This window comes from Cottoperca gobio, chromosome 4, assembly GCF_900634415.1.
Source record: "Cottoperca gobio chromosome 4, fCotGob3.1, whole genome shotgun sequence".
Lineage (NCBI taxonomy): Eukaryota > Metazoa > Chordata > Actinopteri > Perciformes > Bovichtidae > Cottoperca > Cottoperca gobio.
In genome coordinates, this window is record NC_041358.1 from 25,565,940 (window position 1) to 25,591,662 (window position 25,723).

The window sequence follows — 25,723 nt, forward strand, 5'->3', positions numbered from 1 at the left end:
AGATAGAGAAAGAGAGAGAGCAGAGACAGACAGAGACAGAGAGAGACAGAGAGACAGAGAAGAGAGAGAAGAGAAGAGAGAGAGAGAGAAAGAGAGAGCGAGAGCGAGAGCCAGAGCCAGAGCCAGAGCCAGAGAGAGAGAGAGAGAGACAGAGAGAGCGAGAGAGAGAGACAGAGACAGAGACAGAGAGAGAGAGAGAGAGAGAGAGAGAGAGAGAGAGAGAGAGAGAGAGAGACAGAGACAGAGAGAGACAGAGAGAGAGACAGAGACAAGAGAGATACAGAGAGAGACCATAGAGAGAGACAGAGAGAGAGAGAGAGAGAGAGAGACAGAGAGAGACAGAGAGAGACAGAGAGAGAGACAGAGAGAGAGAGAGAGAGTAGATATATAGTATATATTATTCGACACACACATACATATACATACACACACACACATATATATCTATAAATACGTGTCACATTTGTGAAGATTTTCAATCATGAAGTTAAATCTCGGTAATAAAAGGCTGAAAATAAAGTATCCTTCAACACAACGTCGACAAAGACACCTGCATGCACACATACAAAGAGAAGAGAAGACAAATAGGAAAAGGAACTGAGAGAGAAAAGGCGATAGTAGAGAAAGAGCTTCTGTTGTGAGTGAGCGTGAGAGTGTGTGTACGTGCGTGTGCGTGTGAGTTCAGTGTTAATGAGAGGGCCACCCTCTAGGCGTCAACCCTGTTAATCACCCACTCTGTCTGCAGGGGGGGACTGGCTCTGTCACTGGAAAACAAACAACACACAGATCTCTCACACACACACACACACACACACACACACACACACACACACACACACACACGCACGTTTCTGTCACAAGCTTCCTCTGACTCACGCGCACACACCATTGTTGTTTCTATTGGATCTCACACTGACACTATCTTGAAAGTGCACGCACATGCATAGACACACTAAACACACACAAACACACACACACACTTTTTCTCTGTAGCTGCTCGCGCCCACGCTGAAGCTCCCTAAAGTAATTACAGCGCTGGGGAAATGGAGGTGCTGCCGCTGGCCGGGGGAGTGGGGCAACCTGATATGCTATTAGAGAAGGAGTGGGGGGAGGTGGTCGTTGTGGGGATACAAGGCCGTGCTTGCCACTGATGGAGTGGAAGTGCAATTGAAAGTGTGTGCGTGCGTGTGTATGTGTGTATGCATGTGCACGGTGTGTCTGTTTGTGCGTGCATGTGTTTAGGGAGGGTGTGAGTGAAGGAGGAGGGATAAGCTGTATTGCATTCATCGTTCAATTTGATCGCAACATTTTGATTTGAATCTGAAGACGGTTTTGACTGGAGAAAAATATAACATTACAAAAGCTTCCATGCTAAATTTGGTTACAACTAGATTAAAACCTGGTTTGTAGCGAGTGCTGCCTCACACAAGTATCACTCATGGGGAAGCCACTTTAAAAAACACATACCCTAATCGTAAAATACGTCGCAGAATTGTTTAATTTGTTGTCTCGTGAGTGACAGGTGACCATGGTCAGTTGCGTTTTTAAAAATGTTGGGAAACAGCGCTACGATTTTTAGCAACATAATAGATTGCATTTTGATGGAAAAGCTAAGGTTTATAATGCATGCATGTCGAGGTGGAACATTTAAGGGGTTAAATCCTACACAGAACAGAGAAGACAGAGCTGAAGTTCCCCATCAATCTTTCAATTACTCTTTGCATGTATACAGCGTCGTCTGGAATCTCTCAGGGTTTGGATTTGGCACATGCACACATTAGGTCAGAGTGAACTGGAAACAACGCAGTGTTTTTAAAACCTAAAAAAGACATGCTATGGCTAGCAGTGAAAACTAAACTATTCTAGGAAAAATAAAAACCCAGCTGAGTCGCAGTGCTCTTTATGGTACACTACAGACCGATCATTACAAATACCAAACATAATGAAAACTCTTCATTTTCCTTTCCTTACAGATAACATCAGCCTGTAGGCGAGCACACATCCTGCCGGACATTTATCCTACCATCAAAGAAATCATGTAAACTCGGGAAGCTGTGTTTCTGCAAACCATGTAAATGCTCACTTCAACCCTTAACTTAATCAGGATATATTACATGCAAAATAAAAAAGTTAGTAATAATTTAGAGACGGAAAAGTTTGCGTCCGTTTCCATGATTGTGCTTTCCTGTTCGAACGTGTGCGTTTATGCGTGTGCGCGACTGCTATCAGGCAAACAACGAGTGTATCTGTGTGTGTGAGATTGTATGCACTCACACCTACCTGAAACGCACAGACAGGAAGTGTGTATGCGAGTGTGTGCATATGTGTGTGTGTGTGTGTGCCTGCTGGCTGGCTGATGGTGGAGAGAGCGGTGCGGCGGCACAGATTAGATGAGATTAAAGCCAGTCAGAGGATCAATTAGAGGCAAAACATCAGACGGCAACACAGCCACGGCCAGCAACAATGAGATTAGCCCTGAGGTGGGGCAGAGAGCGAGCGAGCAAACACATCTGTGTGTGTGTGTGTGTGTGTGTGTGTGTGTGTGTGAACGTGTATGTGTGAAGAGAGATGGGGGGAAAGAGAGGAAATGAAGGGGGTTGGAAAGAGAGAAAGCACACAGTTCCTCCAGAAACAAAAGGAGAGGGAATAATAAAGAACGATTCCGATTTATTGCAACTACGGTCTTATTTTTGTCGCTTTGGCCAACGTTGCTTAAGATGCAATTGTCCTATCGTAGTTAACTGCTGTTAATAACGTCACCTGACTTCCTTCTTTGTTCTTACTGGTCAATATTTCTATGGCCACTAGGGGCCTTTGTCACTTTAATGTAAACTTTGTGAAAAAACAATCTGGAGAATCTTAACTTAACATCAAACTTTAAGCACTTTTCAAACATTTCAAGGTGCATTTTTTTCAAGCATCTTACCGCCGTTGTAAATAACATATCTATAGACAGTAGATACATGCATTATATTAAAGTTTCATGTCTCAAAATGCGCCACCTGTTTGTAAGTAGACCTGGCATCCTATGCAACTGTTTCATTCAAAATACAAGCACTTTTCAAACCTTGAAACATTAAAATTCAAGTGTTTTTAAGGATTTCCAGCATCTGTAGGAACCCGATGTATTGCAAGAGCACAGAGCAGCTTACAGACACGACAGTCACCTAGAGTTCATCTTGAATTAAGGCAACTGCCTAGCATGCTCCACTTCAAGAGATCTACGCCCATTCAGTGCTGTGGAGGTCGATGGGTTTCCTCGTTACACAGAGAACGTCCTCCACTGCTGGAGTTATAACGTCAGTAACAGCACGGTGGAGCACTCGTATTCCATAACACGTAGTTAAACTTCCGAGAGGCGAGACATTCCAGTAAATTACACTTTAATTTCTTTATTTCACAGAAAGGTTATTATGAACTTCTTTTCATATAAAACACACTTTTCTTTGCTTTGTGTGTTCGGTCAGACAGTGACAAGGCCAGTTAGTTGGGCTTTTATTCAATTTTATATATGAATGAATGGTTTAGCACACGGTAAACTGAAGCACGGGCGCGTTCTTTTCCATTTCTTGAATCAATAATGCATTACGAATTGAAAATCTTGACACCAAGAATGATAATTGAATTGTGAGAATCTGACCCCTTTGTGTTTGTTGTATGACAGTTCATACTGTCTGACTTGTGTAGAGCAAGGTCATCGCATTTAAAGATCTCAGCAATCTTCTGACGGTGTGCAATTTCTGTAAGTACAAATAGATGGCCAAAGCTAAAGAAATATGAAACAAGTTGTAATAACCCAGAACTACCTTTTAAGGAGAGGCTTTTTATAACGAGTAGCAAGAAAAGAGAGCTATTGTAGTGCAAAGGAAAGGTGGTGGGGGGAGGGGAAGGTAGAAGTAAAGAAGGGCTATTCATTTACAGAGAGGGTGAAAAACATATAACATATAAACATCAACATGTAAGAATCAAATAGTACATTGCTCAAACACACTGTGGCAACATGACACAAACCATCATCTCTGGTGCTCAACACACACACACACACACACACACAGCTTCACTCACCATGATATAATGGCGTTGCATCTCTGACTTCTCACTGGCCAACTTGTCACACTCAAGCTTCAAACTGGGGAGAGAGAGAGGAGAGAGAGAGAGAGAGAGAGAGAGAGAGAGAGAGAGAGAGAGAGAGAGAGAGAGAGAGAGAGAGAGAGAGAGAGAGAGAGAAGAGAGAGAGAGACAGAGACAGAGAGAGAGAGAGACAGACAGAGAGAGAGAGAGACAAAGGGAGAGACAGAGGGAGAGAGACAGAGGGAGAGAGAGAGACACAGAGACAGAAAGAGAGACACAGAGAGAGAGAGAGAGAGACACAGAGAGAGACAAAGAGACAGAGAGAGAGAGACACAGAGACAGAGACAGAGACAGAGAGACAGAGAGAGAGACAGAGAGAGACACAGAGAGAGACACAGAGAGAGAGAGAGAGAGAAAGAAGAGTGAGACAGAGAGAGAGAGAGAGAGAGAGAGAGAGAAAGAAGAGTGAGACAGAGAGAGAGAGAGAGACAGAGAGAGAGAGAGAGACAGAGAGAGACAGAGACAGAGAGAGAGACAGAGAGAGAGAGAGAGAGAGAGAGAGAGAAGAGTCAGACCTTGTTAGTCAGCTCGACAGTCCTCCCTGTAAAGTGCTGACACCAGGTGACTTCTACCCCTTTCATCATTATCACCAACAGCACTGTCATCCCTCTCATCATCACTTCTTCAACCCTCATCATCAGCACCACCTCCGTTGTCATCATCTCGGCTGCCATCACTGCCTCCATCATCATCATCATTACCGCCGTCATCATCCTCACCTTTACTAGTCGCAGTGGCAGCGTTTCCACAGAGCTTGACAAGGTGCTGTTTGACACGAGGAGGTCAAACTGAACTCCGGAGATGGTGTCTAGCCAAAATGTCTGCTTTCTAAAACTGAGAAGATGCAGTGAAGTAAAAAAATAAAAATAAAGTCTAAATATAGTGTTGGGAGCATTTCCCGCGACCCAGTCCCTGTGACAGCCATTAGCTGTAATCATGTCAGCGCTGATGTCACGCGAGGCGACAGGACAAAGGAGGACGCGTCAACAAGTCACCCAGATCGTCAAATGAAAAAGACAGGAGGGGGGGGGGGAGAAATTCCCCTCGCTGCCTTTTGACTGAAGCAGCCAGTTACGACGTGCCAGTCTCAGAAGGCGTCATCCGATGTGAGGACGGGATAAGACTCAGATCAAATAAAGATATGCGCACGCACACGGTGGATAGCTTCAGATTTAGGATAAGTCTGAAACCTGTTTGATGGTGTGTGTATATTTATGCTGGGATGTTCTTTTCAGCTGTCTGCAGGAATGACAGCTCGATTACAGCGAGCGCTGGCTGAATCTTCATCGCTGTTAGTCTTAACTGGCAGACTGAACACAGTGTTACACGGGGCCAATAATGTGAGCTCACACATACACGTATTGTGCTTCTTCTATAATTATCGCAGCAGCTGCAGTGTTAGCTGGAGTTAACTTCAGCTTTGGTTGAGTGTTCATCCTCGTTTGATGGATATTTAACACTGAAACATATTTATCTTATTTGATACCTTAAAAAGAGTTGAGTTCCTGCTTGTGCTCATGTTTTATATATTAAAATCTGTATTTTCTTTGTCTTATTTGTTCTTCAGAGCATGCTGAATTAATAAACTGTCTATTTTTCTATCCCTACAGAGGGACTGGAGCCTATTCAGCATGTATTGGGGACATGTTGTGGGATAACACAAGACAAACACGTTCACAATTTATCAGAGAATCCAGGAATCCCTCCAAATGTGTAATGTGTGAGGACCTACTTTCTGCATGTTGACGGCCCCACCATGCCACCCAGTTAAGAAACTATTGCTTAAAATATTTATTCTGAAAGAGAGCACAGAAATCATGTAATGACCCAGAATCCCTCGGCGCTCATGGTGCTCCAAAAAAACTCTCATTATTCAGTCCACTCAGTCCAGAGAAGCTCTTTCCAAATGCAAACGTTAATAGCCTCATGTCAGCATCCTGATGCGTTCTGAATTTTGCAAAACGTGACTGTCAGCTGCTCATTCACGGCGATCAATTACCTTCACGGGAGTGGTTTTTATTCCTTCTGAAATTGAATAAGGACAAGCAATGGCCTAGTGTGCAATTATCATTATTTGAAATTATCTTGTGGCACATTAAAAGTAAAAAAGAAAATGCTTTTAACAATCTCAAATGGAGTAATTATTCTGCCTAACAGTTGTGTCATTGTTTTAAAGATGTTTCTGCACCACGTTGACCAGAGGTGAGTCTGCAGTTAGGGAATGTAACCAGTTTTGTGACATTTAAAGATGATTCTCTGCTGTGTGTTTATGAGGTTATTGCAGCTGATGCTAACTGCCTGTTTCTCTGTTGATTTCCATCAAACTGTTCTTGTAGCGGCTGAAAACCAGGACATCACTAGGTAGGCGTGATAATATAATGCAACATTTGCATTAAGGATAAAGAGAAACAATAAACGACTTAAAGGATTTGTACAGGAAACGCTCATCGTCGACTAAGTCGCCGTGGCAAGCATCTCATAGCCAACTCCTTTTTGAATATGAACAGAATCTACATGTAGATATGGATCAACTTTCAATAATGCGAACAGATGCAGCCAGAAGCAGTTTGATGAAGATGTGCAGCTGACAGGCGCCTGGAAGCCCAATACATAATCAAGGTGAGAATGTGTTCTGCTGTATGGAAACAGTCCGCCACTTTACAAGATATCTGTTGTTTATGCCACGGCACGCAACAGATATCCAACCTGATCGACAGTCATGGAGGGGGGGAGGGGTATTCTGCCACCTATTCTTGTGTGTGTTTGAGCACCCTCCACTTATCCAAAACGCTCCCCTTCCCTCCTACATGAAACCCTTCCTGCCATCCCTGTGTACATGCGTAGGCCGTGTGGTGGGTTGTCATGACGACTGGCCTCCCCACTGACAGTCTACCTGGGATTGGCTTTGTGCCTCCTCTGATTGGTGCTCAGCAGCCCCCGGGCCTGCACCGCTGCTCTCAAACGACACTTTGATGGAGTTTTATTGCCGATTCTTCCGTCTCTAAATCGCTCCTGCTGTCATTTTTATTTTGATTTATGTATTCCCTGATCTATTTATGCATGTGAACGAGGGGGGGGGAGAGAAGAGAAGGGGAGTGGGAAGAGGAAGACAGCGACAGCTACAATGCTCGCTACTATACCCGGGGGAACGCCTGCGGTACATTTGCCTTTTAAAGGATTCAGCAACAGACAAGCACGGCGCAGCAGCAAAGTGCTACAAAGCCTCGTCTGTGGCTCCCGAGCCCCCCGCCTCATCTCAGCCCCCCTCCTGAGTCAATAGGCACTGTATGCATGTTCTGTATGCTCAGACAAAAAAGGTATTCTTTCAACTGTGCCCCGGCTCTCTGAAGAGGGTTAAACGGTGCTGCTCACCGTTGTGGGAATTACAAAAACCAAAAGGCGAGAAAAAACACGCACCGGGTGTTATTGCCGCTTCAGAATCCTCCGCAAACACGAGCGATCAGACCAGAGCGGGGATTTTGCACACAATTTGCCAGGCTTTCATCTGCCTTCGCCCGTCTCTGTAACCGGCAGAGGCAAGCCTCTGGAAGGTTCTGGGAGAACAGGTACAGAGGAACAAACCATCCTCCTCAGGAAGGAAAGCGGGCTTCAAAGACTCCGCTCTCACAAAGAGAGGATCTCTCGCTGAGATGCCCCGTGGCGTCCCCCTTCTTTATAACTGCTATCAAACAGATCAGCTGAGGTCGAACCGGGCACATTGGAAGTGCCTCAGACTTCTGGTAGTGCAGCGGTATTTAAGCAGCAAAGGGAGATCAATGAGCGAGGGTAAACGAGATTGATTAAGGTACGAGTCAATAAAGGATGTTGCCTGTGTGCAGCGTGGTGCTAGAGTGGAGGAATGGTGGAATAAAGGCAGACGTCTTCTTATTTTTTTATCACAGTTGACAACTATGTCCCTCAAGCTCATGCTCATGCTCTTCTGCAAAGATTTATTTTACGACTTATTTCCTAATAATTTCAAAAAAGTTTCTTTAAAGTCAGCCCCCAGGCACGTCATAAAAATACTCTGTTATGATTAATATGTGGGTTTACCATGGGTATCCCCACATAGATATAAAAAATAAAGTGTTTGAAGATTCAGCCGTACACGTTTGACTCGGATGAGTCTGCTGTGCACCAAAATCGGTAACGGATCAGAATGCTAAGTGTAGTTAGCATCTTTTATTTGTTTACGTCATTTGTTAGCTTGTAGGATGTTGCCGACACAGCGTTAGTGGTTGTGAAACATACAACACTATCTAGGGGGTAGATATGGAAGGAAGCTTCAGGTCTCAGTCCTCGACACAAAACTGCCAAAGAAGCCCGTTTCCCTGTCGATATGTGTTTCAAACAACCACCAGCGGTTTCAAATTTGTGACGTACCTAATCTAGTTTGCCCAGGGTTTGTTTGAACCTCAGATTTTAGGAACAGACACCTCGCCCTTCAGCAGAAGGGAATGTGACAACACCTCTCAAGGGACACACTTTACACAGATACAAGTCGGTATAGTCAAGGTCGGACATTTTAGGGAAATAAACATAAGAAAAACACATTTTTGAGTGCAAGTACAAATTAAATTCATGATATAAATTGGAGAAAGAGACTGAGAAATCATTTGAGTTGTTTGTTTTTAGTTGTGTTAAGTAGTAAACATTTATTTCAACTGAGCTTGCCTTTAGACAAAACGCATATTTTTGCATGTTCATCTGATTTACTGTGCACTGACCAAAAGTTACAGTAGCTTAGCATCTGATAGGAATTTATTTTTTGGAAGTGTACCAACTGAACACTTTATTTTACTTTAATTAGTGTCAAAACTCTACATTTCTTTCCAGGGAACTTTCTAGGAAAGACAAGCGAAGTAAAAAGCGGGATAGTTTCCAAGTATATGTGACATTATGTGAAATGAAGTGTTAGAAAAGGCCATACATTTTCATTAAAACCTATTTCTGGTCAAGATTTGGCAGCCATTTTGAAGCTCAATTCTGCACTTTAACATTGGCTCCCGTTACAAAAATGTGTTCAATAAAGAACAACACAAAGTGATGCATGTGTAGCCTGGAGATAGGCTCCTTATTTCAAAGAGCTGCGGTCATCAGGCTGTGGTATGCGACGGCTTCTTCTTTGTATTCGTGTGCGTTTGCATGTCAGTGTGCATGGATGTGTCTCTGTTTGCACCTGTGGTATTGTGCTTGGAGGAACTGGAACTCATCCTTGATCCTGTCACAGGAGTCCGAGGTTGTGAATTTCAGCTGCTGCGATGAAGCCTGCCAAAGAGAGAAACACAAGAGAAGGAAAAAGTTAAAACACGGTGAAAAGAAAGAGTAAGTAAGATGAGAAAGAGAGCAGAGTGAGAGAAATAATTAAAAACATGAACATGAAATCAAGCAGCTTTCAATTTGATGCAGTCCAATAGGTACGACATTACTAAGAAATTGGTTGCCAAGAATGTTTCATCACACAAGGGGCCAAATGCATAAAACCGTGTCGATTCAAGACTAAAACTGTGCACGCACAAAAGCAGAAACATGCATACCTATTGTTCCTGACAGATTTTTAAACCCCTGTGTATGCACTGTTCTGTTATATATCTCAATCACTATGAAATTATGCGCCTGCACACGAGCCTAACCCACACACCGACACAATTAACCATAAATGGAAGTCGACACACCCCTAGTTAACCTTCTATATACACAACCCAGACTCTTTCTGTCCGCGGTCTGGCTCCGGCAGCGTCTTTACAGTGTGGAAGCAACCGTAAGGAGTTATTACACACGGCCATTGTGAACAAAAGCATGTGTTGTGAGCCATAACAGCCTGATGATTGATGACACATGGAGTCAAAGTTAAAATCCAATGTGTGATATTATTCCAACATTCCTTATGTTTTTACAACAAATTGGGCGACAATACATAAACCCTCTTGCTCAAGCTAGAGTAAACATCGCAAGTATAAATAATGACGCAACACACATTTATAAATATTATTATTACAGGGAACTTGGTTGAGTCCAAGAAAAGATTTACCTCCAAATACAAAAGTCTCTTCAAACATAGACACGCTTGTTGTAAAGCATTAGTGGAGAAGGGGGAGGTGCAATGGACATATTCTTCAACGTACAGGTAGTGATGTACGGTATAATATACTCAAAGTCGATTCAAACATCTTACAGAAGAAGAATAAGGTAATAAACACTAAAATAAAAAAATACACAAAGATTAAGGTTTGTGTCGCAGATGCGTCAAAACAAGGACGCCGAACAACTGGCGTGTCGCAGAAGTAAGGACACTACACACGGCCAGGCAGGGGAAAGAAAGTTGGAATAAGATTACAGCACAATAAATTAATACAATGCACGTAATGGAGCAGCTGAGGAAATTAAGTGGGTTGAAATGGAGATTAAACAATGAGTTGGTTAATCTTTTAGCCAGTGGACAAAATATTAATCTGAAATAATTTAGATATCGTTAGGAGTCATTTGCTGCTTTTCTCGATTTTATGTAGTAAACAGAATATCTTTGGGTTTTAGACTGTAACACATTTCATTTTATTGACAATTATTAACTAACAGAGAAGTTTGGACATTAATTCATAATGAAAATAATGAGTACCAGATTATTTTGGTAATGATTACTAACGTGTTCCTGTGTAACCAACAGAACTCTCGTGAGGGTTGGTGGTTTGTTTCATAATTTGGCCTTTCATACTACGAATGTTCACAGAAAAGGTAAAGTGGATAGAACTGTGCATTCATTTGCATATATGTCATGTCAAAAAGACTTTGTTTGAGCGCTGATGTAGCTTGCTGTGAGCTCTTTCACCTAGCCTGGAAGTTGCCATTAGCCCTTATTGTAATTCTGTCCACACTACATTCCCCAGGCAGTGGTGGATGGCCTGGCTGTATGTTAGAGCACAGAAAGCATCAAACCCAAATAGGGACAAAATCTCATTATTTCTCAGCAGGCTGCATAATGGGTCAGGTGGGGAAAGAAAAGAAAAAGCAACATTTTCCCACTGCGATTGAGCAGGCATAAAAAACACCATCAGAAATCTGATTGCAGCACTTACGGGAAGCTAGCCCTCCGCTGTTAGGAATGACCTGTCGCTTTGTACCCTGCTCCCCACGGCATGTTGCTCAGCTTCATCTTTAGCTACAAATATGCTGCTTTGCATTCACAGAACCATGGCCAGAGAATATGCTAAGCAACAGGATTGCTTCAGGTTGTAGGGAAGAACCGGCTTGCTTCAAAGGCTGAATTATTTCTTTGCTTTGTGGCTCAGCAGGCAGAGCTCAGCTCTAACATGGTTAAGGGTTGGGGGTGAATTCTTAGTAAAGCCTCCCGGGGTAAACATACATACTCATGGTATTATATTGGTCAGTCAAAAAAGACAACAAAAAAAACGACAGTCCCGCAAAACAGGGATGAGCACAGTGACCTCAGCTATTACATTTTCAAATGTCATGAGAAGTGCTGACATTATCATGCTCACACTCACACACACACACACACACACACTCCGAATGTAAAGCAGAATAACCTTTTCCATTATCTCTCCGGCCGGTATGGCATGGACCAAAATCAGCAAACAGCTCAGCTATATGAGTCTGTGCCACGTAACTCACACTGCAATAACTATTCCCTGCACCGGTATGGATCCTGAACACTGTGTGTTTGTGTGTGAGCCTGCCTACAGGTTACCCCCTGTGCCTGAGGGTAGAGTTGTTGCCCTAGATCCGATTTCCTCCCTGTGTAGTGCAGTATGCAAACGTTTAAAATACCAAAGTTTCTCAGTCAACAGCCCCAGGTAGGGCATGCTGTTCCACGGGGAATACAGAGAAGACCGACAGAAGAAGACAAGGCAACAGAAAGTGGTGGACGGACCAACGTTGCCGTCTCTAGAGCCAGTCAGAAGAATTTCTAAATTTACTGCATTGATTTGGCTGTTTTCTGGGGCTTTTATCACCAATATCATGATAGTGTGAACTCCTGAACGACAACTCTTTGTTATAGTTTGTTTTGATCTTTATAAGCATCATTATAGTTCATAACAGGCCTTTATGTCATGAAGAAGAGCTCTAGAAACCCCAACATCGTCAAGCAGGGCCCAAAAACAAGTTTTAAAACTGGCTACAAGGTTGTCACCTTTTGTTTGTTTGATTGCTACTAAATTTGAAATATAACTGGAGTAATGCTAGATCCGTGTATGCAGTAATCAAGCGTATGCTATATACAGAAATGGTTATAGGGCATGTTTTAATGTGGGTGTAATGGTTGCAACCAGACTAAAGAAAATAGTTGGCAGAAGTCTACATCTGGATGCCTGGGGGAACCAGATAACCGTCACACTTCACCTTCTACTGGAAATGTTTCACAGATTTCTAACATAGATCAGAACTCTACAGCGAAAAGGATGCATTTACTGACCCCAGCTCAAATGTGGCTATATTTGGCTGACGGCTGGTAATAATTTGAAAGCTTGGCTGGAGGTGATGTTAATGTGCACATGCTAGCTTAAGACCCTGCTAACAGGACGGGAAGCAGGACGATTTAAGGCCAGTTTTGTTGTTAAAAAAAATACATGAAACACAGAACCCCTGCACCGAGGAGAAAACACCCCCACAACAATTGTTTTGTTTACCTAATGATGTAAAATGTGTTACTAAGTACAGTGTAACATCAAGGTCACAAGGCAGTCAGAATCCTGGATAAAACGTTGAGCAACGAGGAAGAGTTTGAAGGACGATCCTCACAGTGCTGCCCTGATACTTTTACCTCTACACGACCAGACTATGCAGGCCTCTCCTGGCTCCATGCAATATACACAGCTAACAATGTTTATTATCCTTCTCTCTGTCAGTGACCAAAACAAGGTGCTCTATGGGGGCCTGAGAGCCCACAACAGATGGATGCCCATAATGTTAATGAAATACTGCCGTAATATTGTGACACATGCCATCTGCTGTGACAAAAAAAAGGTGCCTACACGCTGTGAGTGAAAATGTGTTTGCGCAAGAGAGAGGCTTACGTGTGTGTGTGTGTGTGTGTGTGTGTGTGTGTGTGTGTGTGTGTGTGTGTGCTCTTTTGTTTGTGTTACAGAGGAGTAGCCTAGACAGTTTGAATGTGACAGAGAAAGATATGTGTGTTTTAGAGCAAAACAGAGAGCCTTAACATTGAATAGGTGTGTGTGTGCGCGCATCTGTGTGTGGGGTGTGATAAGCCGGAGAAACAAATATTCACTGCTATGAATCATACACAAGGATACAACAGCCCACACACACTCTCCCTCACATACAAAATTTGCATAGCGCGCGCACACACACACACACACACACACACACACACCCTAAATGTAGGACAATCTCTAATTTGATTCTGCCCTGCTCCTTTGAGACGTAATTAAAGCATTAAAAAGCTTTGTGCGCTGGTGAGGCAATTGAGACAGTCTTCAGCGAATAAATGGGATTCATCGTTTCAGGAAATTGCTGCCCCACCCCCATCCTCCACCCACCAACCAACCCAAAGCCCCCTCATAGTCACCCCCCCCACACACACACACCCCCCCCCCTCCTGGCCTCATCATCTGGTCCAATCCATGTGAAATCTACTGTGAAACATAATGTCTATTTTAAATAAGAATCAGGCTAAAGCCGTTTCTGCTTCATAGATCAGTCGACAAAGGCGATGGGAAGAGATGGCGATTACAGTGGGGGGGGTCGGCTTCACACACACACACACACACACACACACACACCGACCAGTGATTAGACACACCAACAATACAGTACATATATCCAGTAGAGTATTTAAACACACATGCAGAGCACATACACAGTTACAATACGCTCAGATAATAACAGCAGGATACATCGGAAAACATCCTTCTCAGTATAAATCCTGCCTGAGGGTAGTGGCAGTGTGGGGATTGCGTTTCCTGGAGCACTGCCTGACTGTTTACATCTCAGTTGGAGTGTGTTTGAGTGTGTTTGAGTGTGTTTGTGTTGGGGGCAGGGATGGGGCCTTGGCATTGTAATCACTCACTAATGACTGGATGTTATCTCACTCCCACTTTTAAATGAATGCAGAAGATCTTCACTGTTGAGCAGTTGGCCTATTTCTCAACGCCAGGCTGTCTGTTTGCTCCATAGCAACAGTCTCATGGATGCCATTTGAGCCATCCTCCTCTGTCCATCTCACACACAGACACATTATTATTCAAAAGATAACACTATGACTGAGAAGTAGGGAGAGTATTTCTGCTGAAAGCAAAATAATCATGAGCCTTTTGGTGGCGAGATTTGAAATCATAAAAGTAAATTAAAGCCTAGAGCGCAGTATGCGTGTGGTTTAGAAATATGCCTTTGTGAAAAGTGCTGAGAGCTGGTACAGAAAGTGGTTTTTAGATGCGATACATTTGGAGTAATTCAGCACAACTCTGCATTTTCTGGCATTCACCCTACTGAAGAGGATAATTATGTCCGGCTCTGTGTATTGGTGAATACAACACGTGGGGTATGTGTTTAACATGTAGGCAAACCTCTCAGCAAAAATCCATCATGACATGATTCACTGAGCCAGACGTTGAGGGCTTAAGCCTTTTGCTAATACACCAGCACCAAACAAGATCACATCCTCCATCTAAGAATAGCTCCAACCAAACAATTCCATCTAAATATCTCAGATTAGTGTTTGGACTAAAGCGTATGTGCCCAGTGATCTGAGAGAGGGACAGGGCTAACTGGCCAGCATCCAAGCTCTCCCCGGCCAACTCTGTCTGGGCCAAGTGCGCCTTGCTATGTTAGCTGCTCAGTGTGTGTGTGTGTGTGTGTGTGTGTGTGTGTGTGTGTGTGTGTGTGTGTGTGTGTGTGTGTATGAGAGGAGGCTGAGGAATAGGATTGTGTCTTCAGCCGCTCTGGACAGGGGCTTTAGAGCGCGGGCAGAGTCTAATCCTGTTTGGGCCAGGAATTTGATTTTGATTATTATCTCTCACGAACCAAGCCAAGGCTTACCCCCATTTCTGCAGCATTATCCCCACAACACACACACAAACACACACATCTCCCCCTTGCAGCCCAACAGATTTGACCTCGTTAAGACGCTTTAAAGAGGATTATTCTACTTTTATCACTTCGAGTGAAGTGCCCTTGCAAACATAGGCTTGGCATGGCTCGGCCTCCCTGCCCACTCTGCAGAACTGTTTTGACCCCCCTGTGCAAGGCCAGCCAAGCGCACAGTAGAAACACACAAACATGACACTTAAGGCGCACTGCCCTGCACACACAAATGCACAAAAAGGTAGTAGACTTTACCAACACCACACACGCAGGTACGTACACAAACATAGCAGCAACGAGGTAGGGATACTATAACACAACACACATAGCAAAATAGTGCAGAGATTGCAAAGTCGAGGGAAATGGGCAATTTGTCAAGAGTGTGGAAAGTGGTGAGGCCGACAGGGCTGTGGGTTTGGAGACCATGGCTGAGATTAAAGCCAGCCTCGCAGAGAGGGGGCTTTAAGATTACACCCAGTACGGTTGTGCAGATGATTGATGCCTGCTTGTAAAAACCAAGGTTATTACTTACAACAGCCGGCGAAGGAGGGAAGACATGGAGGGAGGAAAGGAAGATTAGTCCCAAAGTTCGAAACAAATAAGTGGACAATGAAAGCAGAAAACTGGAGTGTCGGCATGTGGCTGACACCAGGGAACTTCCGTTTCATCTGCTCAACTGAGGCGCCCGCACTAAAGTTGTAGTGCGTGCGCATGTTAAAAGTTTGAAACGGTAGAGCTATTTTTTCCCCTCGACTCCAATCCAAGCCATTTCATTTTGACTACGAGGGCCAATCTTATCTTTGTATTAATTACAATGAAATTTCAGCACGTTGTTGGCCACGCTCACACAGACACTATTACAGTGTCAATAAAAACACAGGCTCCCATTTCATTTCAATGACAGCAGTGCATTGACAGGGTGGTCATTGCGTGTTAAGCACACTGATGGTGTCAGATGGTCAAACAGCATCTGAAGCCTCCCCCTTTTCTTCACTTCCAAGTTGTGCGAATTCGCCCGACACCTTGTAACTTCACGAAACAGACCCAACAAGCATGTCCGCTTCACACAATAATTGGCCAGGAGTGCATAGTGAGAAAGTAAGGATCTAAACTTCTCTTTTATAGTGTTTATTTCTTCTTTACACTACTACTTCTGTCACTATTTGTATGTTCAAACAAGTGCCTTCAAGAACAGAAAGCCTTAAAGTGGGCACAGTTATCCAAATATTTGAAAGATTATGACATCTTTCCTCCCTCTATGACAGCAATCTTTCCCCCCCCCCCCCTCCTACAAGTGTGGCTATTATGAACGAAACTTCTGCAACAGCACAATGCCATTTCATCCAGCAACCCACTGGCTGGTTGGGACTGGTTGCACTACTGATGTCACAGCAGGGTGGTAATAACACGTATTCTGAATACAACACGATATAAACCAGTCCCGTCTCATACATGACGTCTGTCCTCACCATCTCCCACCTCCTGAACGAGGGAGGTTTTCATTGAGTTGCTGTGAATCCTCATGGTGTCTGAATGAGGTGGCATATTGTTCCAGTCTGGGCCTTACTGCTCTAAGGCACACAAACAGAGCAGCTAATTCTCTTGTCTGAACTGGTGTGCCTTGCGTTTTGGCAGGTCTAGGGGCCCTGGCCGGGGCAGGCCAATCCGGCAGCCCCCCGCCGAGCCGCTTTGTTCCATCCCATCGCACCGTTCTGCTCTGAGGAAAGGCTGCCCTGCCCACCAACCCACCCTCCCTCCCTCCTTCCCACACACTCCTCGTAGGGAGCCACTGCTGAATACTGATGCAGCCACTCCACTCACCCCCCATCTTCACTCCCACACAAAAAAAAAAAACACACACACACACACACCACCCGTAGAGCTCTCGACTGCGTGTGTGAACATGCACGTAAACACACACACACACAGTAGCAAAAATTCATCATTTTACTTTTTTCTCTTCACGCACAACATCTTTCAGTCATGCACAGATGCGCATGCCCCCACAAATCTGCACACACTGCGATAATTCACACGCACACGTCCACAGATGCCACAGAAACACACATATTTACATCAGTAGCTCCTACAGACTTGAGCAAAAAAAACAAAACATGGTACGACTCAGTTTACATCTGTTTTTATTTATATTCACGTTCTTTCTGGTGAATTTGCGGCGGTACTTTATATAAAGGCAAAACAGCCCAAGTAGAAAAAGAGGTTCAGATACAACTTGAAAATCTAGTTTTCATCTAATTACATGGGGACATTTATGTTACTGCACGTGTTCTGTCTCATAACAGAAATAAAACACACATGAAGTGGTCCTTTATTCCCTTGGCCTTGCCTGCATGCTGTGAACATGCCACTGCTTGTTTAAGTGGTCTTTTAATCTGTAAAAATCTTAAAGAGCCCATACAGATTCTTCATTTATTTCTGTCCAACACAATGAATAGCCACAAGGTGAACGTTGTGTAACTGATTGGCCCAGCAGGGACTGCATCATTCACAGAGTGGTGACATGTTTTCTGTCACCTTGATTCAGTATTTCCATCAAGCCAGAAGCTACTCTGGTGTACGCGGTGAATTCCAAAGGGATGGTTCAGAAAGTGTGTGTTTGTCTGTTTTTCTTTAGCTGTATTCACACTAATGTGACTAATGTGACGAATGTAACACACCTAAACCTGTATAGCATAAGGCACCAAACACAGAAACGCTCTCCAAAGAGAATGCATTTGAAAATGCTTACATACACTTTCATATAAGACATCTCAGAGTCGAAATCTAAGATTCATCACTCGCCGACACACTCACTTCATCATGCTCGCTTTGTAAACAACTACTTACATTTTGGAAAGAGAAATGATGACAGAAATTATATAAAAGCTGCTGGTTTATGTGCTCTAAAGCATGGCTAACAAATGCACATTTGAAATACCAGAATTTGCATTTGCTGTCTCTTTTGGATTATATTCAGTGGAAACGCTCAAAATTCAGGGGAACATTTTTGCACAGTTCTTTTGTATCAAGCCAGCAAATGAGAACTGATGCATCATCTGATGAGGCTTTTATAGAATATCAGCTGATAATGATCAGTAGCCGGGGGTATAAGTCAGCATGAATGTGTATTCAAATGTATCTTCTCTGCCTACTTGAGTCAGTGTGTGTTCAAGAAAAGAAGGGCTGCACCAGTCTCCACCCATGCCTTTCAACTAACCCCAAAGCATTTTGACAATCATCCACTGTGGCCCTTCACAAAAATCAACATCACCTGTGACCCATGGCCTCAACTCGGCCACTCAAAAGCAGGGCCTCCTGCAGGGTGGGGGGTGTCTGGGGGCTCTGCGGGGCTCTGTTTGTCATGCTAATCAGCTGGCCTAACCTTAACGACCCAGACATCTGCTGGCCTGCGTGTGTCAAGCCCCACATTCAATTTGTTCCCCAGATACAAAAAGCAGATAACACCCTTGAGGCTGGTAAGAATGTGTGTGTGTGTGTGTGTGTGTGTGTGTGTGTGTGTGTCCTTGCTGTTGATGGGTGAAAGAGAAAAATCCTTTTATTTCCATGCATGTACTAGAGCAATAATTACCAGCAGAGAAGAGAGCTAAAGTGTATGTTCGATGCCGTGCTCATGCTTAATTATGTGTTGTATGTGTGTGCAAGCTTCAAAGTATCATACCCCCCACCAACAAACACACACAGCCAGGCTTGTTGCACACACACACACACACACACACACACACACACACACACACACACACACACACGAGAACACGTGTGTGCGTATGTGCGTGTGTGTGTGCAGCAGAGCGACTGAGAAGGGGTGGGGGGAGTTTGTTTAATGGGCGAGACAGGGGACCATGGGGATTAAGCTCCCCCCAGCTGGAGGCTTTAGAGGAAAGGCTGGGGGTTGTCCTGTTAATTCAAGTGGGCTTAATAATGCCTGTGCACCCTCTGCCCCTGACCCTCCCACCACTACATCAGATCTGGGAGGAAACGCATGATAAAGGGAGACAAGCAGGAGGAGGAGGGAGTGTGTCTGTGTGTGTGTGCGAGTACAACCTGTGGCCATCTCTACAGTGGAGCATGGGCTCAGGGGACTAGAGAGATTTCGCCTCCATATTACTTCTCTACTCTCCGGCTTTGGCACCGGGCCTTTCTGTTGCTCCACTTTCACGCCACAGCCAGCTTTGTTGAAGCTGCATTAGGATTAATCAACACCCAAACAATATGGCAAAAGCTATCAACTGGGTCAGGCACTGTGCCACCATCAAATGAGGCTTTTTCCTATTAAACCAATGAACTGTGCCTGTAACAGTGGATTAAAATGCACCCATCGACTTTAAAAGACAAATGAATCCTTCCAAAACCTTGGTCTTCTTTTTGTCTAAAAGGGGACAACCATCGGAAATAAAACAAAATCATTGCAATTTCGCTATATTTTAAGTTGTACCATTACAACATCGTAACGAACATCACAATGCATGTTTGGAAAGAAAACATCTAAAGTGGGAAAGAAATGGCCTGACGGACGTATGAGACTGGAAAATATTTCTCTCGTTTCTAAATATGAATCAGCTAAAAGCCATTTATCATACACTGTACGTTAACTAAATAAATTGCTTTAAGTGTCCATGCAAAGGCAACATCTTCTACGGTTCACACAGGAAATGCCTTAACATTATTTTAATGCAGAGTGTGTGTGACCACACATCACCACCGCCGCCGCCAATACAGCTTCCTCTGCAATTCCTCTGCCGCTTTAAATTAGACGCATCACACATGAGAGGATCCTTGATTGTGCATATCCATAGTGGAAATGTAACGCTTTTGTTCACATCATATTGAACTTTAACGCTAATGTCACTGCAGAGAGAACAATGGAAAAGAGAAGGAAAGCAGATTCGGTGCCGACTGAGTCAGTTTGAGGGATCCATCATCTGTCATTATGAGACAGTGCTGTTACTCTCATCCTCCAGCTCCTTATCTTTGACACTCATATCTATACGAGTGTCACATATTCTCCCCGTCCCCGGGCCCCTGTGACAGCAGCAGCAGCAGCAGCAGCTGAGGAGGATTTGAAGAGAAAGACGTGTGTGTGTGTGTGTGTACTGTATATTTATGTTTTAAATCCACAGAAGAGGGTGGGGGTGGGGGTCAGCACACAGGTGTATTTGTGGAGGGTTGGAAATGGGTTGTTGTAGCAGGTTAAGACTAAAGCAGCTGCAGAACGAGTGAAGAGACGTCCTAAATTCCCAAAACCCATTTTTAATCCTGTGTGTTGGGTCTTAATACTCCAATCAAGCAGCATAAGGGCACTCAATTGGATTAGAAAAAATAACCTCCTATCAGACAGACAGGCAGGCGGGCAGGCAGGAGTGGCCCAGCTGCTCTCACCTTGGAGAAGGTGACTGATTTCTCACCCCATCAGGAGGTGCTTCACCCAGAGGAAGGAGGGTGGTGAAAACAGAGCTCTATATAGTGACATCTCGGCCAAGCAATTCCCTGAAATGAAGTGCAGGTACGTGTTATCTGAAAATAAGAAATTGGCATCCCCACCTTTAACTGAACAACAGCGTTTGACTTTAGCTTTAGGATATTACAAAAATGGCAGCAATACTATCTGTCTCTCTTAAGGGGCCACACGGTACAGAAGAGTGCAAATCACACGACTTTACCTCCGCCACGACTCGCTCATCAACGTGGGTGTGTGAGCAAGCCAGTAGCTTGTTATACCTTCCCCCCCCCCCCCCCCCAAATAATAGCGTGTACATGCAGGGTTTTTAAATATAAAAAATAATAAATCAATATACTCCTTTCAGATTGCCAGTAGACGAGTATGCCTTTCTGTCTTCCTGGTATGTCACGTTCAACGCCACCAACGTGCCAGAAAGCAGGGTTCCTAATCACTTCTATTTTTATTCATCGTAAACCTGGGTCGGAGATTGTTGGACTTGTGGAAAGCTTAACAAAGAAGGTTTTGATGCTTTTTATTTAGTGTGTCAGATTTGACTTAAGTGTGTTTTACAAGGACCGACGAGGCAAAAATCACAGTTTCTGCCAATGGTGGCTTTGAGGAGAGCATATTAATTGTGCATTCATAAGATTATAATAGTATGCCAATTGTAACTTTTCCAACAAAAGACAGAAGCAAGTAGTGGGTGTTGTTTTTGTCCAGTGGGAAATAGGCTTTAAATGTATAAATGAGCAACTTACGGCTTTCTCCAATAACGTTTGACAGAACTTTGTTTTTGTTTGCATCTATAAATGAAAAGATGTCCACAAAACTACAATAATGGCATTTATCCTCATCTAGTAAAGACTAAACTTCCTTTTCCAACACTGGAGTCACTTTTTTCTGCGCAGCACTTCAAAGCTTCCAGGTGAATTTCCCCATCATTTGTTTAACCTGCTATCCCACAATGCTTTGAGAGGCGCTAACTTGAGTAAAACAGAAAAGGAAAAGAACATAGCGTCGCACCACATTCAGTGGGTAAATACTTCACAATCAAAAACACTGCAACTACTGTGACATGGACCAAAAGATGTAGAAAAACAAATCTGTTTGTACTGTTCAAACCATGTAACTGCTAATATGAAATGGTCAATGCTGAGTTGTAATTTGAAAAGCACAAAATGGAGTCCTTGAAGTCTTTTGTATCCCAACTGTGTGTTTTTCCTTTTCATCTAAAAAGGAACCGTGATAACTTTATTTAATACAATGACAGATATTTGATTGAGGAAATGTTTACAGAGAACAGAGACACAGGTAGGTTTTGATTTACAGTTTGAATTGTTGTTAAAAAAAAACCCTCTTAAATCATCAGTTTCAGAACACTACAGTTGAACTCAGTAGTACGCGCAGCTTATACAGGATTTCACTTATCTGACAAGCCAGGCCAGAGGTTCCCAAATCCTCACATCCTGCTCCGTAGTCTGAGAACACACATCAGCAGCAGCACCACAATCAGGCTGCCACACAGACTGACTGCCAAAGGGCAAACCCATTCATGTCACAAAAGACATGCAGGTTCTGGCTTCAGCAAACAACTCTTCTGCTCAGAGCAGTAAAATAACTAGTGGTGCCAGGGAGAAGCAGTGGGCACAGCCCCTGGCAACATAACAGTGTCCTTGCTGTGGTGTTTACCTGCGCCGCACTGACACACAGGGCCTTTTGTTAGATATGCCCTTGCGAGGGAAAGGTGAAATGGCAGCCAAAGCTCGGAGGTAAAAAAATACAGGTAAGCCGCCATACTTGGGTTTCAGGCAGGTTTCTTATGGCACCATAAAAAAGCCAATTGAGTTGACTTTGATCTGCAATTTCAGAAAGGATCCGAACCAGAAAAGCAAGTTATTTTATTTATTTTGTTGCTGAAGATGTGCTTCAAGCGTCAGTAAGGCTGCAACTATTAGTCGATCGATTACAGAAAAGTAAAATCGGCAACTATTTTGAAAATCTATTAGGCGCTATTAACTAAAATCTTTCTCAAATGTGATGATTTTCTGCTTTTCTTTGTCGTATCTGAATATAAAACTGAATACTTGGGGGTTTAGTATTTTTCAGGCACCTTTCACTATTTTCTGACGATTGATCGATACCGAAGATAACTATTAGTTGCAGCCTTACACTCTTTATGTCCTGCTCGTTAGTCTGCACGATATGAGGAAAATATGTTGTTGAATATCACGATAACGAGATTAATAAACAGATAATAAAGTGTGCTGCTTAAATACAAATTGCTTGTTGAATTCAATAAAAAAGAAAGGAAAAGATTTCCAATATTCTTTTTAACATTGGACTGAACATAAAAAACAAATGACAGTTACAATTTAAAGTGCCATTTTCTACTGATACTCCAAAGTGCAATAACGAGGTGTTTCACAATCTTTTTATCGCTGGCATTGCAATGACGCTGTGCAGCTTATTTTTGCAATATTGTTCTATATGTATACACGCCACTCGTGCTTTTAACAACAAGTGTGTCTTTTTCCAATCTTGGAAGTGGATGCCTTTTTTGTTTTGTTTTGCTCTGATGTATTTCAGGAAGCTTCTTTGCATTTCTTTTTTTTTATTGTGTATTCATTAATTTTCACAGCCCCTTTTTTTTTTTGCACTGGCTGAACGAATCACTGCTCCAAAGCTGTACTGACAGACACAACTGGATATTATTTCTGCAGTGACAAGAAACACAATTTTGCCAGTCACTTAACATAAATGTTTGACCAATGGGCTGAGAGCCCTCATCACTGAAGAATACATGCCCTGGATGGAGTTTCTGTTACCATGGAAACTTGAGATTTAGGGGAACAGAGATGTGCGCTTTTTTTTACAGTCATAAAAACACCCACCTGCACATAATAGTGAAACATGAGAGGTTGACAACACCACTTTTTCCACAAACCATAAAAATAAATATCTGGTTTTGGCATTTTTTGGAGAATGCAGCCAATTTAAAACACTGAGAAAAGGGTGCATAAAAAAATCATATAATTAGGAAATATGACAGCAGTCATTAGAGTTGTTTGTTACAGGATGCCATCATCTGGGGAAGGTTTAACAGTTTAAATATAATATACAACTATAATAATTAAAATCCCCCCTACTACACATCTTCTGCAGAACTTACCAGAACTAAACAATGCAGTTATTACTGTCCAGAAAAAACCCCTGTTTCTTATCATACCTTTATTTAAAATACTATATCTGCCAAAAAAAAAAACAAGTTGCATGCATAATGTCCCTGCCTAACTAACCTGCCAGGGGGGGGGGGGGGGGGTCAGTTGGTGCTACTGTTAGAGCAAGTACATACATTCTGGGGGAATAAATGTGAAATTAAAAACCACTTACTGAGTGTCTTGATTGTGGAAACATCATGTCAATTCCTTGTTTGTAGCTCTCCTTCCCAAACACGATCAACTGAGTGCGTTGTGTTTATATTTTTCCTTGCGTTGGTCCTTTGTCCAAAGCTAGCCCTGCCTCGCACAGGAGCTGTCCAGCGTTAGCACAGGATAACTAGCTAACGGTAGCTAGCGACCCCCCCCCCGAAAAAAAAATTAAGCCGAATATAAGTGAAGCACGTCGAGGTAAAAGAGTCCTTGTCTGGTGGGTGTAAGACCACCGTATTTACTGTGTCTGAGGACAGGAAAGCTACCACCAGTGCTGGTTCCTCACCGGCTAAAGCTAGCTAATTCTTCAGAAGCTGTCAGTCAAAATGATCCATCGCAGTTGAAAGCCTTCCGCGTTTAACGCTCGAGCGGCAGCGGCGCGAGCTCAACGCATGTAAATTTAAAAAACGTTACGACAGTTGGTGTTTTGGCTTTTAGCTAGCGAGCAAGAGAGTAATGGTGTCTTCCGTCGTCTTGTGGTCCTTTTAAAAAGCCTTTTTTTTTTTTTTTAGTACGCTCGTTTCAGCCAGCTGCGACTACGCTGATGAAAAAGTAAAAGGAGGAAGAAGAAGAAGAAAAAAAAAAACGGTCTAATTCTCAGAAATAACAAAATGTCTGCGGGTTCGTTTAAGTTGAATCCCGTGTCGTCCACACGGCTACGAAGAAGTCACGCGAGTGAGAAAGAAAAGCTGTGTTGTCGCTCAGACGGTTCCGAAATTTAACTTCAAATTAAAACGACCCAAAGCTGGAGCTTAAACTCTGAACGTTTATCCGACGAGTCGTTGGAGAAACAAGAGCGGATTCGTCTGTGGCGGTGGGGAAGCTAGAAAGTCAGTCCATTCCTGGAGCTGGTGGGTAGATCTCTGAACGCCCCACACAGAAGCACAGCGGCTAGATGAGCGGGGCCGCGCGGATCTACACGCCGCAGATCTAGCTCCTCAGCCGGCTGATGTCTGAGCAACTAGCGCCCCGCGTGGACAGGTTCACCACAGGCACCGGAGGGGTCTGCCAGCATGCAGGGCAGGGGCATTATCAATTAAAATACATTAGAAATAATCAAATAAATATATTTTAAAAATATATATATAAAGCATAAATGTCAAACTAAATCACTATATTTCTCAATTCACAATATCTCTTACTATAAGTGCAATAAAAGGGTTATTATTTGGTATTTTTCCTCATTCACCCACCATATATAATTATATATAAAATTATTATTACTATTGATACTATTACATAGCACCTTATTTTGCTTATTGATACAGATCTGGTGTACTGTTTACATATATGCTAAACTTGCTATTAATCTACCACCACATCCACTTACCTCATAACTTTATCTTTATTGTTCTTGCATAGTTTCTACTCTTATACTAGGTGTATATAGGTTTACCTCTTATTTTCTTTATTCTTATTTCTCTATGCTTATTTTTGTCTTTGTGCTGCAATAAAGCCTCATGTTATCTCCTATACACCGTTCTCTTTATTATATATTGTACAGCCAAAGATATACCAAACTCTAAACATTAAAAATTATTAATTATATTTGCTGTCAATTTAATTATAACTACATTATGGACTAAATGTGTTTCAAAGTCTTAAGGATCAGGCTTAAAAATGTTAATTATTATTGAATTTATAGCCG

General features: G+C 43.0%; 1 long non-coding RNA gene across 1 annotated transcript; it reads right to left on the minus strand.

Annotated features, from left to right (window-relative positions):
• Positions 1 to 769: 769 nt before the first annotated feature.
• Positions 770 to 25,051, minus strand: LOC115007274 (uncharacterized). The gene is made up of 4 exons (XR_003832165.1): positions 24,038 to 25,051; positions 9,311 to 9,399; positions 4,066 to 4,129; positions 770 to 788 (listed from the first exon to the last, which is right to left on the minus strand). It is a non-coding gene; the product is annotated as an uncharacterized LOC115007274 (long non-coding RNA).
• Positions 25,052 to 25,723: the final 672 nt, after the last annotated feature.